Here is a 13,666-nt window from a genome sequence, read left to right as displayed (position 1 = left end):
TGTGCAAGAGCTCTGACGTTCCCTTGGGGATACAGGGATGCAAAGAGCAACAAGAGAAATTCAAGAAGAAACTACATGTTATCTACAAATTTCCCAGCTCTTCCTCTTAAATTATCTGAGATGCAGGTCGCAGTTGGCTGGGAAGATATTCTGGGGGAAACAACTCGTATTTTTCCCTTGGCATCTCCTATTAGTGAGACATATGGCTGGATGGTCGCTAAGCTACAAAGGATCCTTGCCCTGACCTCATAAGATGCTCTTACATAAGCAAAACAAGAACAAAGATGCCAAAACTCTGTTCCAAAACCAGAAATACACAAGAATTGCTATCTCTGGGCAAACAGTCTATGTCCCAAACCAGGTAAACCTGGGGCAACCCTCTAGTTCCCTGAGCCAAGCTAAGTTCAGCAGTCAGGCTGGGACTGTCTAGCTCTGTCCATGCAGACAGGAGCCCACATCAGAACCTCACAAGCCAAAGGCAAGACCCAGGTAAGCTCCTTTTGGGCTGCAGGATTGCCTTATGGAGACCTGCTTTGCCCTCTAGTGACTATTAAGCATAAAACAGGGAATTTTGCACTAGCTATTCCGATTAATAAAAATTGGGTCCTGCTACATCTGCTGGCTGGCAGACAAGCAGTGGTGGTGTTCTGATTTTGTTTGGCCTAATTGAGAATATCCCTCTCCTGAGGCAGCCTGGTCACTGCCCTGTCTGGGAGGCATGTGAGATGGAGCAAGGGAAGGAGATGCTCTTCTGAATATTTGAGAACAGACACCCTAAATTGGGGAATGAATGTCCAAGTGAATTGTAAAGGAAAATCCTCCAGGGCTGATGCTATTTCTAGTCCGCACATGCCTTGGAACTGAAAAGAGGCTATTTGGGGGAAAAAAGGAATGGATGAATAATAGAAGCAAAAATAGTTGCTCCACATTCCTTTCCAGACCCATGTTGCCTACAAACCCTTTTGAAACAATTGACGATTCATCAGAACATGAGCTCATATTTTGTGATCTATGGGGCCATAGACTGTGATCTAGGGTCTGTGTAAGTGACTATTAAAAGAGCTTTTAGTTGGAAAAATAACACTGATCTTTCTTTAAACAGCAGCAAGGGAAGAGAGGGATTAGAGTAGATACTTAGATAGTTGTGGTAGCCAAGCTGTATGGAAAGCAGGCTCTTCGAAAATGCTGTATAGAAACAAACTTTTCCTTTAAACATAAGAATAAACACTACTACCTTAGATTTTGAAAGTGCTAGCCTGTCTTTGCTTTCCTGGATTATCTGTAGCAAAAGCCTCTCTAAATTAGCAAATGTAGTTAGATTCCTTATTATCACAGAAATGGAAAGAAATCAAATTTCCATTTGGAAACTGTCATACAAATTCTTGTGGTCAGAAAATAGGGTTATGATTGTGTGGTGGAAAAATACTTTTTTGTGTTTTTATACATAAATTAGCAATTTCACAGAAACATACTCAATCTAGAGATTTTGTTCAGTAAATATTAGTATTTCCTCAAATACTCAGACAAGAACATTCAAAAAGGCACTTTGAATACTAACATTGACTAAATCAAAAAGCCTTGGTTTAGTGGCCATAAGTGAATTTTAATGGAAAACTTAAGCCCAGAAATAGTCTTAAGTTTTGTGCAAAGATTAGGGGATATTCCAGGCAGGCTGGAAGCCATTCTTTCACACCACTCACTAGACTCAGTAAAAATCAAAGTCTATCTCAACTAATTCATGAATAAAAGAAGAGAGGCTGCATTAGCTAACTTGCTCAGTTGTCTATTTCAAAGTGTATTTTTCATTTGGGTATCACAGCACCTACAATTGCACCTAAGAACTTAGTCTTAATTAGGATTTTCTGCAAATCAGTGTCATCCACTGGGATACTGTTAGTAGACAAGAAATGCTTGGCTCCAGTTGTTAAATCACTTAGACCCACTGCAGAAGGATTTGGAAGAAACTGGGAAAGACTCAAAGGAAGTCTGTAACCACGCTGGGAACTGCTGCCTGGCTGTCAGCTCCATATCCATGCTGGATACCCAGAGCTTCCCAACAGCATCTGTTTTTTTAGGGATGCTCCTTGTCTGTGCTTTTCTACACAGAATTCGCTTTCACAGGTTGTTTCCTACAGCTGGCCAAACCCTGCTGCACCATATCTGTGCTGGGCTCTGCCATGGATTCTGTGGCTTGGTTAATGCCAGCAGATGATTAGGAGCAGGCTCATCTGATTTTTAGCTTTATGACTCCAAAAATAATTATTACTTGCAGTGCTAACTTCCCAAAAATCGGTTGTTCTACAAGTTTTGTGCTCTCGTCTAAGAGCTCCTGGCCCCCAGCAGCCACTAGATGGCATCGAACAAGGCAAGTTGGAGGGGGCTCAGTTTAAGCACGGCCCTGCTTTTGCTAAAATAGTTTTAAAAACAGGTAGATACACCCAGAAGGTAAGACACGGCCTGCTCTTCTATGGCCAAACTCTGTTCCCCTGCATTCACTGCCAACTACAGTGTATGCGAATGCCTATCCACACTTAGCTTTACCATCCCCGAGGACTATAAACTAATGCAGACAGTCCTTCCAAAATCACATCAGCCTGAAAATACTGGTTAGTGGAAACAATGATTTTGAGACTTTTAAGATTTTCTTTCTGTTTTTTGACCCTTCAGAGACATAGGAGTGACTGTTCAATAACCCATAACCAAGTGTAAAAGATCTTGCTTTTGATAATAACCAAGTGCTTCACAGGAAGGAAAACCACAGCAGCAGATGTTTGATAGTCTCTTGCACGTTAGCCTGTTATTGCACACTAGTTTGCTACTGATCTTAGTAGCTCATAACTGATTTAGACCTGGAAAACTAGAACTGAATCACTTGGTTTTCATTGATCATGTTTGTTAGCTCTTCTTGACAGCTGCAAGAGGTAGAAAAATCATTAGGAAAAGACATTTGATGTTCTGTTCTAAATAGTGGCAGCCAATAGCCCGCCCGTAGAACAACTCAGGAATGCCAGGAAGCAATAGAAAGAGTTAATCAGAAGCAGATCTCCTCTGAGTTTCCACGTATGTATCTAAATGAGCCAGTTTCATGCCCATTTCATGTAGAGATGTGCCCTCAGTGGCAAAATAATAGTTATTGATGGGCAGTTCCAGCTCTGCAGAGCTGCAGGGTAGGCTTGGACCCAGCTGAGGCAGCATAAGGTTCCTCTGGCTCCTTGATGGGAACACTGAGGATGCTGTTCTCCTCAACAATGGGGAATCCAGATAACACACAGAGACAAGTTCAGTCAAACACTGCTGAAATCTACCCAGGGCAGATCTAACAGCATTAATTAGCAAAACCTTAAGAGGGCACAAACTTCCTTCAGAGCTGTCCACCTGAACTGAAGTGCTGCTGACAAAGTCCCACAGTCCCATGAAGGTTTTCCCAAGAGCAGACAGTTATTAGCATATACATCCCACCCAGTTCTCCATCTCTGAAGGTTTCTTTGTGTCCCTTTGTCTGTGAATAGTCCTGAGAAGGCAGCAGTTTGGCCTGGCCATCCACAAGAAGGGAGGTGGTGGTACAAGACAAAGAGGTACAGGCTGTGACAAAAGATGCTACTGACCCATTACTTCATGGGAGGGGGAAGAGCAAACAGGGAAATAAGCATGTCAAGGCTGAAGTACTCAAAATTAATCTTGTTCTATTTTTCACAAACAAGTAAATTCTAACAAAGCAATTAAGATGGTTTATTGTGTAAAGGGAATAGGTTACTCTGAAGGAACATAGTGGAAGAACTATCCAGGCTTGAAAAAAAAAATGTGCATGTATTCAAGCTGGCAAGGCTGCTGAAATTCCCCCCAGAGTGCTTAAAGAATCAGCTAAACTAAACCTCTGAACCATTAGCAATTGCGTTTGAGGAGGCAAAGATGAGAGCAGAGGTCCTAAAGGAGTGGAAAAGGGCAAATGTATCACTTACCTTAAAAAGAGGGCAGAGAGGAGCTCTGGGGATTAGCCTTTCCAGGAGCCAGGACATGCAAGTGATTACTGAGCATCCCATCATTAGTACTGAATGGATAATGAAATAAGGACCTGCCACCAGGGATTTGGTGAGAACAAGTGTGTCAAACCAATCTAAATTCCTTGAGAAGGTGAGTGACCTGATGGAGAAGGGGAAACCCATGTGTGCAATCCTAGCTTGAGGGCAGTAAGGATTTCAGTGCTCTTTCCCTCTGCCATCTTGTAAATGAACTGAGGAATTATGCTAATCACTGCTATGGCCACTAGTACTGAACAGCTGGGCAGGGAAGTGCTAGTATTCCTGTCATTCCTAACACATTTGTATCCCACCAGTGTCATTACACCAAGAGTCTTCTGCTTTCTTACCTGCATAAGCTCACTTCTCATGTCTGTACTTAACAGATGAGGCTGGAAGTTTTAGTACAGACCTTTAAAGATCAGCACCTGTGAGGCCATTGCAGACCATAAATGTAATCAAAAGAGCTATATGAAGGTTGGGATAGTCCAGAACAAAAGGCTGGATCTCACTTGCGCTGATTTTTGAGTCATTTTTGTTCTTCAAACCTAGAGATAGATTAAAAAGAAATAAGGGTTCTATAAACTCCCCATAGCTTTATTAGGGTTTGAGCCAAAAGCTACCTAGGCTAGATATGCACTCTAGCAGTGAGGTACATTGTGAGCCAGATCTGATTTCTGTAGGTACATGCTCAGTGTTAGCTGAGGGGTAAGTCTCCTTCCCCTTCCATAGGCTATTGTGATGTTTTCTACAACATATATATAGAGAAAATAATTATAATCTTGAACTACATTCCAGCTGGGGAGATCTGCTTTACCTATCCCATTTTCTGGGAGAAAGGTACCATGCATTGGAGTGGTGCAGCATTTTCTGATCCTGTCTACCAGAGCTCCCCTCAAATTGGGAGGCATTAGAAAGCAACTTGGCAGAGCCTGCTTGACAAGATCTGACATCTAAATTAAGTGTTCAGGCCTCCCATTCCTAGGATTTGACTGAAAAGCCAGTAGGATTGTCTCTTGGTAACTTGTGGGCTGTAAAACTGGCTGTGTGCTCCTCCAGATAAGGGCTTCTTTGTGCAGCATTGTGTAACGGCTGCCACAGGGTTGATGTGGGCCAGGCCATAAATAACTTCTGCATAAATATTTTTAGCAAATACTTTCCGCTCTCTTGAGATACACTGGACAGCTTGAAGTGTGTGCATCTGCATGTGAAGTAGGTGGGGGAAGCTAGAAGAGCTCCCATCCTGAGCACAGAGCAAATATCAGCACTCCTGATATGCATGTTAACGCAATAGGAGCCGACGCCTCCACGCAGGAGTGTCCAGAGCAAGCAAGATGTCTCAAAAGAGCTGCCTTATCGGAGCAGCAAGGTATGTTGTCCTGTGGTAGAAATGTGGATGTGCCCGGTGCCTATGAGAGGTGGATGCCGAGAGAAGTGCTCTAAGCAGGACTATCCACAGCCAAGCCCTGTGCTGCCGTCCTCTCTGAAGGGCCCCCCGCCAGCCAGCCACTGACCTTTCTGGTGTGTGCTTAAGGCAGAGGGAATTGCAAACTGCTGGTTGCATTTACTATGAGAACAACCTGCCTTTTAGGCTGCACCTGAAGGCCACTGTCTGACTCCATCTATAGAAAACACCACTAATCCCTGTAGATGATTGTCCAGCCTTGGAAACATAGCAAGGGTTAACAGGGAAGCACAGCTGCTAAAAGGCTTCAGCTACAAGGAAAAAGTGAACCCTTCACCCTTATATATGAAGCCATGTATTATGAGGCCAAACACCTCTAAAAATGCAGAACAGGCTAAAATAACCCACTCACTTTTCCCACCCCTCAACTCCACAGGCACTTCAGAAAGGTGTGAGTCACTCCCAGGGCATCATATTAATCTGCCTGTACTACCTACAGCTGATGGCACAGTGCTAAAGATACAAACTAGTTATGGATTTCACATGTATTTATCATTATTGATTATCCAACTACTTCTGTGCAGAGCAAGTTCTGAACACAATGTCAGGCTTTTGCAAGATTGTTATGCATCTCTTCAAAACTAAAAGTGCCAGCAGAGAAGGTGTAATAAGTAGTTGAGGCAGGGGAGGGAAATCAAGAGGAAAAAAAAATGTGCTTTGGGTTAATCCAGACTGGGATTTTCCAGAACAGGCTGTGCATTGCAACAGCTAGTCTAGGGGGGCTTCATAAAAATGGCTAACCTCACAAAAACATAGAGAGACCACTAAAGACTATTAAGCTCACTAGTTAAAACATCCATTTGGCCTGTAACAGGACACAAGGATACACAGGAAAGAGCAATCTTGTCTAGTCAGCTCTGCAAGTACTGGGAATCTGGACCCCCAAAACTCAAAGGAGCTGATTTTGAAAGGGGCAGCACATTTACCTTCAATTTTTCTATAGAGACAATGCAGAAGTTGTATTTCAACTAAGCAAGCTAAGCTTAATAGATGCAAAATTTGTCTTTCTGCTCTACAATGAAGTCTTTATGTAATCAGGGGCAATTATCTAGAGTAAGGTATCTGGAAGTACTCAGATATCCACTTCTCAGTGTTTTTTCTTAAGGAAGAGGGTAAGTCATACTTTACCATTGTGATCCATAGGAAAAGTAATCTCTGGCGACCTTCACTTCCACCTCCTGCTTCCAAAGCCAGTGTATGATGATATACCTCCACCCTACCCTGCTTTTCAGTCATTTTTGTGAGGGCTTACTTGCCTAGCTATATTCCTCAGACACAGCTGATGTAATTAATAAGTATTGACGGATTAGTTAATGGAGTGATCCTTAAGGGAGCTGCTTGAGGTAGTAAAGGAATTGCTGAGGTGGGATTAGTTATAAACATTCTCCCTGCCACCTGCTAGTAATGATACTAAATTCTTTGGTGCTTTCTATCTTTCAAAAATGAAGGAAAATGTTTATGTAATATTACTGTCCAGTATTAATCCTGTCTGCTCAGCTTTTGCAGCCAGGGATGAGAGGTAGCCTGAACTTCTAACTATCCCTGGTTATAAGGGGAGGGAGGTTACAGCATATGGTATTTAAAAAGAAAGGCCAAATGCTAACCTGAGAGGAAAGCAATGAAAATCAAATAATGCAGTAGTTATTCCAACTGAGCGATAAAGGTGACAGCAGCTAATGGGGAATGCTGCTAAGGTGCCAGCAGGCAGCTGTGAATTCTCAACAATAGCCCTAGAGCTTGCTTTTAGGCAAGTCGCTCTTCTTATTCTAGTGTTTCTGTAAAAGCGTTGGCTAAATAGGGAATAATAAAGGTTACCTTTAGTCTGTGAAGTGAGTGGCCACAGTTTCACTTTGTAGTACTATAATGGAGAGCTGCTATTTGCCTGTGAAATGCTGTATTAAAAAAAAAAAAAAAAAAGTAGCCCCTAACTCTACCATAAATAAAAACACAGCTGAAAATGCAAGGATGAATAATTTTTTTTTAATTGAAATGATGTGATCTATTTCCTCTGCCACATCTTTCCTTGTTCCATCTTCTTTCATAACGTCACCTACTAGAGACTAAATATAAGCTACCCACCAAACTGAAACAACCGGTGACAGGAGGTGACACTCTGTGGGCTGCTCAGATCTGGATGCTCTGTCATTACACTGGTAACTGGCAGACAGGTGTCTGCACACAGGTTTGGACCATGTTTGCCAAGGAAGGCACTGCTCAAAAGCATCTGTTGTGTTGACCTCTTCGCTATATGCAGAGCCAAACTGGGGAGACTTAATGTACCTTCAGGAAGTTTACTGTCAGGCTATGTATGGCAGCTGGGATTGCACAAAATAACAGTAGAGCCTCTTTAGAGCAGAAAGTGTTTCCTGACATCTGTGTAGCACCTGTAACACACGTCCTTACCCATAGAGGATGGAGAGAAGGTGTATGTTAGAGCCTAAATTTTCCAGAAACTATTATAGCAGGGGTATAAGGGCAGGAGGCAAGCTGCTATATTTCAGTGAGGAATAAGTGAGGGAAAGAAAGCAACAAGGTAGGCTGGAGTACAGCCAGATGGTGAGTCCCAACCACCTGCTAAGTCTGTCTCCCTCTAATAGTCAGGCTGGTGTGCAGAGCAACTGGAAATATTTGGATGCTGCTTGTGTGCACAATGGTTATCAGGAAGCTTCAGATACAAACAGGCAGGAAAAAGGGGTAGCTAAATTAGAAACGAGGATGGGAATCTAAATCATCTTGTCCTAGTTTACAAGGTGGTGACCTTGGGTCATGCCCCTGCATAAAATTCATGTAAGAGGAGTTGCAAGCAGTTGAGCCAGACTGAGCAAAGTGTTAGGTTTGGAGTGAGCTCTGGGCATCTTCCCTATAATGTCTGTGTGTAGGAGCTTGGCAGGAGTGAGAGGGGGCATGTGGAAGAAATCTGGCTCACTGATACAAACAAGGCAAAACAGTGGTGCAAGGTGTCCTCAGGGAAAAGGGTAACTCAGCCCCTTTAGTTGGGTCTATTTCCATATGTCCCAAAATAAGCAATAATAAATACTTAAAATTAGAGTGATATGAATGGATTCTGCTGACACCATTGGCATTTATTAAACTGTATCCTTAAAGACCTCAAGGGAAATGGGAGCCAGGCAAGCTAAAAACTAACACCCAGCATTAATAGAGCATTCCTGTATGGGGTCTGGTGGTTATTTGATAAACTGAGTGGTAGGTGTTGACATAGCTCGGATGCCCTCGCTTTTCACCATCCAGGTCCAGCTTTGTGCCAAATGCTGAGCAAAAGTAGACCAACCAAGCATTTACTGTTGCTTGGGCAAACAAGGACTCTGGCAGGACTGTGCTGCTGGAGTGCACAAACCCAGCCAAAATAGATGTGGATATTAGGGGACAATAGCCAGATATTTGAGTTGGGTTTTTTTAAATCATGTGTGCAAATCTGAAGGGTATAGTGAGTGAGTTTGAAATGCTGTCCAACTCCATCAGGATGTTAAATGCAGGTAAATGAACATGTGTCAGTGAGGCTGATACTGAATGCGAGCAAGCAGCTGCTCTCTCGTGCATCACCACAAATGGAGCAGATGCTTTTCAGGCAGAGATGTGAAACAAAATGATAGATCTTACTCTTGCCTGCCTCCAGAAAGGAGCATGCAATTAAAATGTAGTGTGAATGGAGCAGAATTTTCTTTCACCAGAAGCAGTGTGCATTGAAAGAGCGCAAGCAAAGCAGGAGGCACGGATTACTGTCTTCAGAGACGTCTCCATTTGTGTTGGCAATATATAGGAGGAAAGAGTAAGGCATTATCCACAGCCAAGTTCTTGGACCTGATACACAAACATGAGTGAGATCTGAGGAGCTGACACAATCTGATATGCAAACATGTTGATTTTTTCCAGCTAGCTGTAAGAATACATTTGGAGGGTTTTCAATTGCTAGAGGGTTCATTGAGGAGCTTATGGCATCACTGACTTGATTCTTTAATAAATCTTAGAAGACTGGGAAATACCGAAAACTGAGATTGCTGGAGCAACATGCAGAAAAGGGCAAATTTGATAACCGATGCAGATCTGATGGTGTGTTTATAATGGAAGCCATTTTTCAAAGGAAAACGTTGTTTTCATTTAAGTTGAAATGTTTTAAAAGGGACTAGTCTTTACAAAACATGCTGTAAGCAAAACAGAAGTGAAATAACAACATGTTTTTGACACTCTTGGTATAGCACATTTTGAGCTTTGTTTAAAAAACTTTTCAAAACCTGTTTATGTTAAAGAAAACAGACGTTAAAATGGGAATCAAATATTTTCCATTTGCTATGGATATAGATTGCTAAGAAAATTTCATGGAAAAATTTTATGTCATCTTGTGCTATTTGTGCTCTGTTTGATGACAGGAGAGGAGACAATAAAACCCCAAAACAATGGGATTTCCTGTGAATGGGAAACTCAAGTCCTTTGTAAATCTGTATGGGTCATTGCAGGCTCTTTTCCAGACTCGTCAATATGGAATTGCCTGTATCTGGAATTGCCCATATATGGAATTTCAAAGTGTCAGTGTAATTAAGTAGCAGCTAGTGATCATGGCTCTATGGGAGCAGATATTCCCAAATGACCTTTTTCCATCAATAGTATTTCCAGCTTGGCTAATAACTGTGGGTACCTAGAAGTGGTAGTGTTTCGTAAGCATCGCTCTATGCACATTAACATCAAGGTTTTTGTTCTTCATCCATTAAACTATAGATCTCAAAAGATGAGAACTTGTCATTGAACATGTTTCTTATGAGGAAAGGCTGAGAGTCCTGAGTTTGTTCATCCTGAGGAAGAGAAGACTCATCAATACTTATAAATATCTGAAGGGTGAGTGTCAAGAGGACGGGGCTGGACTCTTTTCAGTGGTGCACAACAACAGGACAAGGGGCAATGGGCACAAGTTGGAACACAAGAAGTTCCACCTAAACATGAGAAAAAAACTTCTTTCCTGTGAGGGTGCCAGAGCAGTGGAAGAGGCTGCCCAGAGAGGTTGTGGAGTCTCCTTCCTTGGAGACATTCAAAACCTGCCTGGACACGTTCCTGTGCCCCCTGCTCTGGGTGCCCCTGCTCAAGCACGGGTTGAACAAGACGATCTCCAGAGGTGCCTTCCAACCCCCACCATTATGTGATTCTGTGATTCTGTCATGGCAGTCAGTCTCTTCATGACTGATCTGGAGATAAATAAAGCATAATTCACTAATAACTGTGGCAGATGGCACAAAGATTGTCTATCATCGCTATTTCCCGCTTCACCAAGCATGCAACGTGATCTGGCTTGCCTGATGAAGTGGCCCCAAGCAGATACAGTGCAGCATGACCAAAAAAAATCATCTAAGAATATGCCAGTGGAGTGCCAGGGGGCACCTCAGCCATAACACCTCCTTGGAAAAAGTTCTGGAGTGGATGAGCAATGAAGTCTGTTGTCCCACTGAGACGTGGTGGTAGCGGGAAGCAGTGAATAACTGTGGGTCAGGGACTTCACCTCCTTGCGCGCCCCAGGCAACAGGAGAGAGGTCTCTGCCACCTACAGTGTGAAAATGATTAAACAGCAAAGAAAAGGAAGAAAACCTTTTGGAAAAAGTAAAAACAGACCTTTCATGGGCAATGGATTGCCAGAGGATTTGGCAACAGCATGCAAATGCCTGCATGAACAGAAAAATCCCTGAGAAATCACTTTGCTGCAGCAGAGGGAGGTAGAACAAGAACCCTGTCTAGAAACAAAAACCAGGCAAAACAACAATCAAGCATGATATTAAGGGTGAGGCTGATTATTCACTTGAACAAATACTGATGAGTTGGAAAACACTTTGATATTTTCAAACCAAATGACTTTGTGGCAGATATGTTTTAGTACAGTACAAATCATTAGCCTGATTACAGGCATATCAGTGTAAATGTCGTCCCCCCTGTGTCTGGCCATTACCGTGTCTCTGTTATGAAGAATTAAAGCCATATTCTTCTACAAACCATTCTGCAACATTTATGTGTCTCATTAACATCTTTACAAAAGGGGCCTGAATGGTGCATTTATGATGTCATTTTAGAGCCACAGCTTCTCCACAGCATGACCTGTAATGGTACGTAGCATGAACACCCACACGAACAAGAGTCAATCCTTGCCTCTTTCACATGAATTTGGGCAGACAGCTACAGGGTCCTTCATTAGTGTTTCTCCGTACTCCTGCCGCAGTGTTTTAACTCATGCATTTCCAGAATAGCACCGCATGTTCCTGGGTGATTGATGGGGCCAAGTGCCTGGGTCGTGAGCAGGAAGCACCTACATCCCCCAGGCTGCAGCTCTGTGCTATGGGTGCATCCTCTTGTGTACCCTCGTAGAGTCCCCCCTTGCCTGCTTGATGCGGCTCTGGGTTATACCTTTACACTGGGTATGTCACACTGAGCAGACACCATCCCAGAGGTGGTGCTGCCCTTAATAGAGATTTGTGATAGACCAACAGTAGAACAAAAAAAAAAAAAAAAAAATAGAGCCAGGATTAAGGGTTTGAAGCACTTTTTCCCTATTTCTGGCATCTGTCACTGCCTTCATGGTCTTGTCATCATTTGGGAAAATATCTACTATAAATTCACTAACATCAGATACTCTGAGATCAAAGCCTAGTGTAATAGATGAGAACAAAATTCTTGTGATGTTAAGAAGAGAATTTGTATAAGTTCTTGCAGGTTAGTGATTCATCCAACATTTCGGATGTGAGGATCAGCCCATTATTGGCATGTCCAGTGGAAGTTGCCAGGGAGAGGCCTCCTGGGTACTAGAGCTTTGCAGTCACTAAAGTGAAGACAGGTTGATGTTGAGATGGACTAAGTGACTTGCTCGTGTTCCCTAGCTGCCCAGCTAGCTCTGTTCAGTTTCTTCATGACACCACCAGCCTTCCACAGATCAAAAACCTCTAGGGAACAGAGGAAATATTGTACCAGTGGCTCTGCAAATTATGATCTGGTAGCTTTGTACCATTGCATGTCACAGGTAGGATATACAAAGTTATACAAGGTTATATGACTGTTTTCATATTAGGATATGGTGGAAATTCTCCATATATACTAACTCTACTCCCCTCTGAACAGTTCTTTTGAGAGGACTGGGTGGGCAAAGGGGATGATAGTATTATGCTGACTGTTAACTTTAGTGATGACTATTTTTCTTTACAACTGACAAATACCTGTGAACCAGAGGAGAGAGCAGTGACTACGGTCCATCTGCACCAGTCAGTGTCAGATAGGACATGAGTAGATTTTAACTGATTTTCAGAAAGCAGAATCCAAACTGTGTGTGAAGCGTTGGATCTGGTCTTAAAGCAGGACCTTGTGCTGATGCCTGGGGGTAGTTCCAAGCAATATGCTTAGGATGTTGCTTGGAAATAACCCCAAATACAACTGAAATTTGTTCTAGGGTTTAGTCCCTGTGTCCTTGCTGAGACATCCCATTCGGCACAGCGTGCCCTCTGGGAGCCTTGCCTCAGGGGGCAAAGGTTCTGCATACACTGAAATCCATCATGTCTCATATCTGTTACAAAAGCAACCATAACCCTGGGTCATTTTGGTGGGTAGTAAAAGGGGTAGTAAAATTACACTAGCTCTGTTGAAGCAACAGGAGAAGCAATGGTCCTTAACAGTTTGCATTTGCTCTTTCAAGAAGAGGTGACAATTTGCCCAAAAAGGCCAGAGCTGGCCATTTTGTACATCCACTACAAGCTCCAGCTGTTGTTTCCTGCATCTTTGGATTGCTGTAGTTGGTCAAGACAACACCACAGTCAAATAAGGGCAGAGTCTGTAAATAAAAGCTGTTTAAATGCCAACAAATAACAAATATGCTGACTCTGGAGGCTGACGGATTGCAAATTATTTGTATTTTGTAGCTTGTGTTGTCAGCTCTACCAGAGCATTGACAGTACCATCCCACTTCTAGTTGTAAGCAACTGGAACAATTTAACAGTATTTTGATTACTTCTCACAAAGCATTCTGCAATTTATCAGCTTGTTTTTCAAATATCTCATTCCTGCTCCTCCTCTTTGATCACTGAGAATGGCCACATATGGACAAATCTTTTCTGAGCCATTTACAACATATCAGCGTGAAATTACAGAGAAATCCACACCTGGAGAGTTCTCTAGAGTCTGAATTTCTAATTTCTATGAGCTGGTAGAG

This window comes from Phalacrocorax carbo, chromosome 7 (genome assembly GCF_963921805.1).
Source record: "Phalacrocorax carbo chromosome 7, bPhaCar2.1, whole genome shotgun sequence".
Classification (NCBI taxonomy): domain Eukaryota; kingdom Metazoa; phylum Chordata; class Aves; order Suliformes; family Phalacrocoracidae; genus Phalacrocorax; species Phalacrocorax carbo.
Note: the sequence above shows the minus strand (reverse complement) of the source record.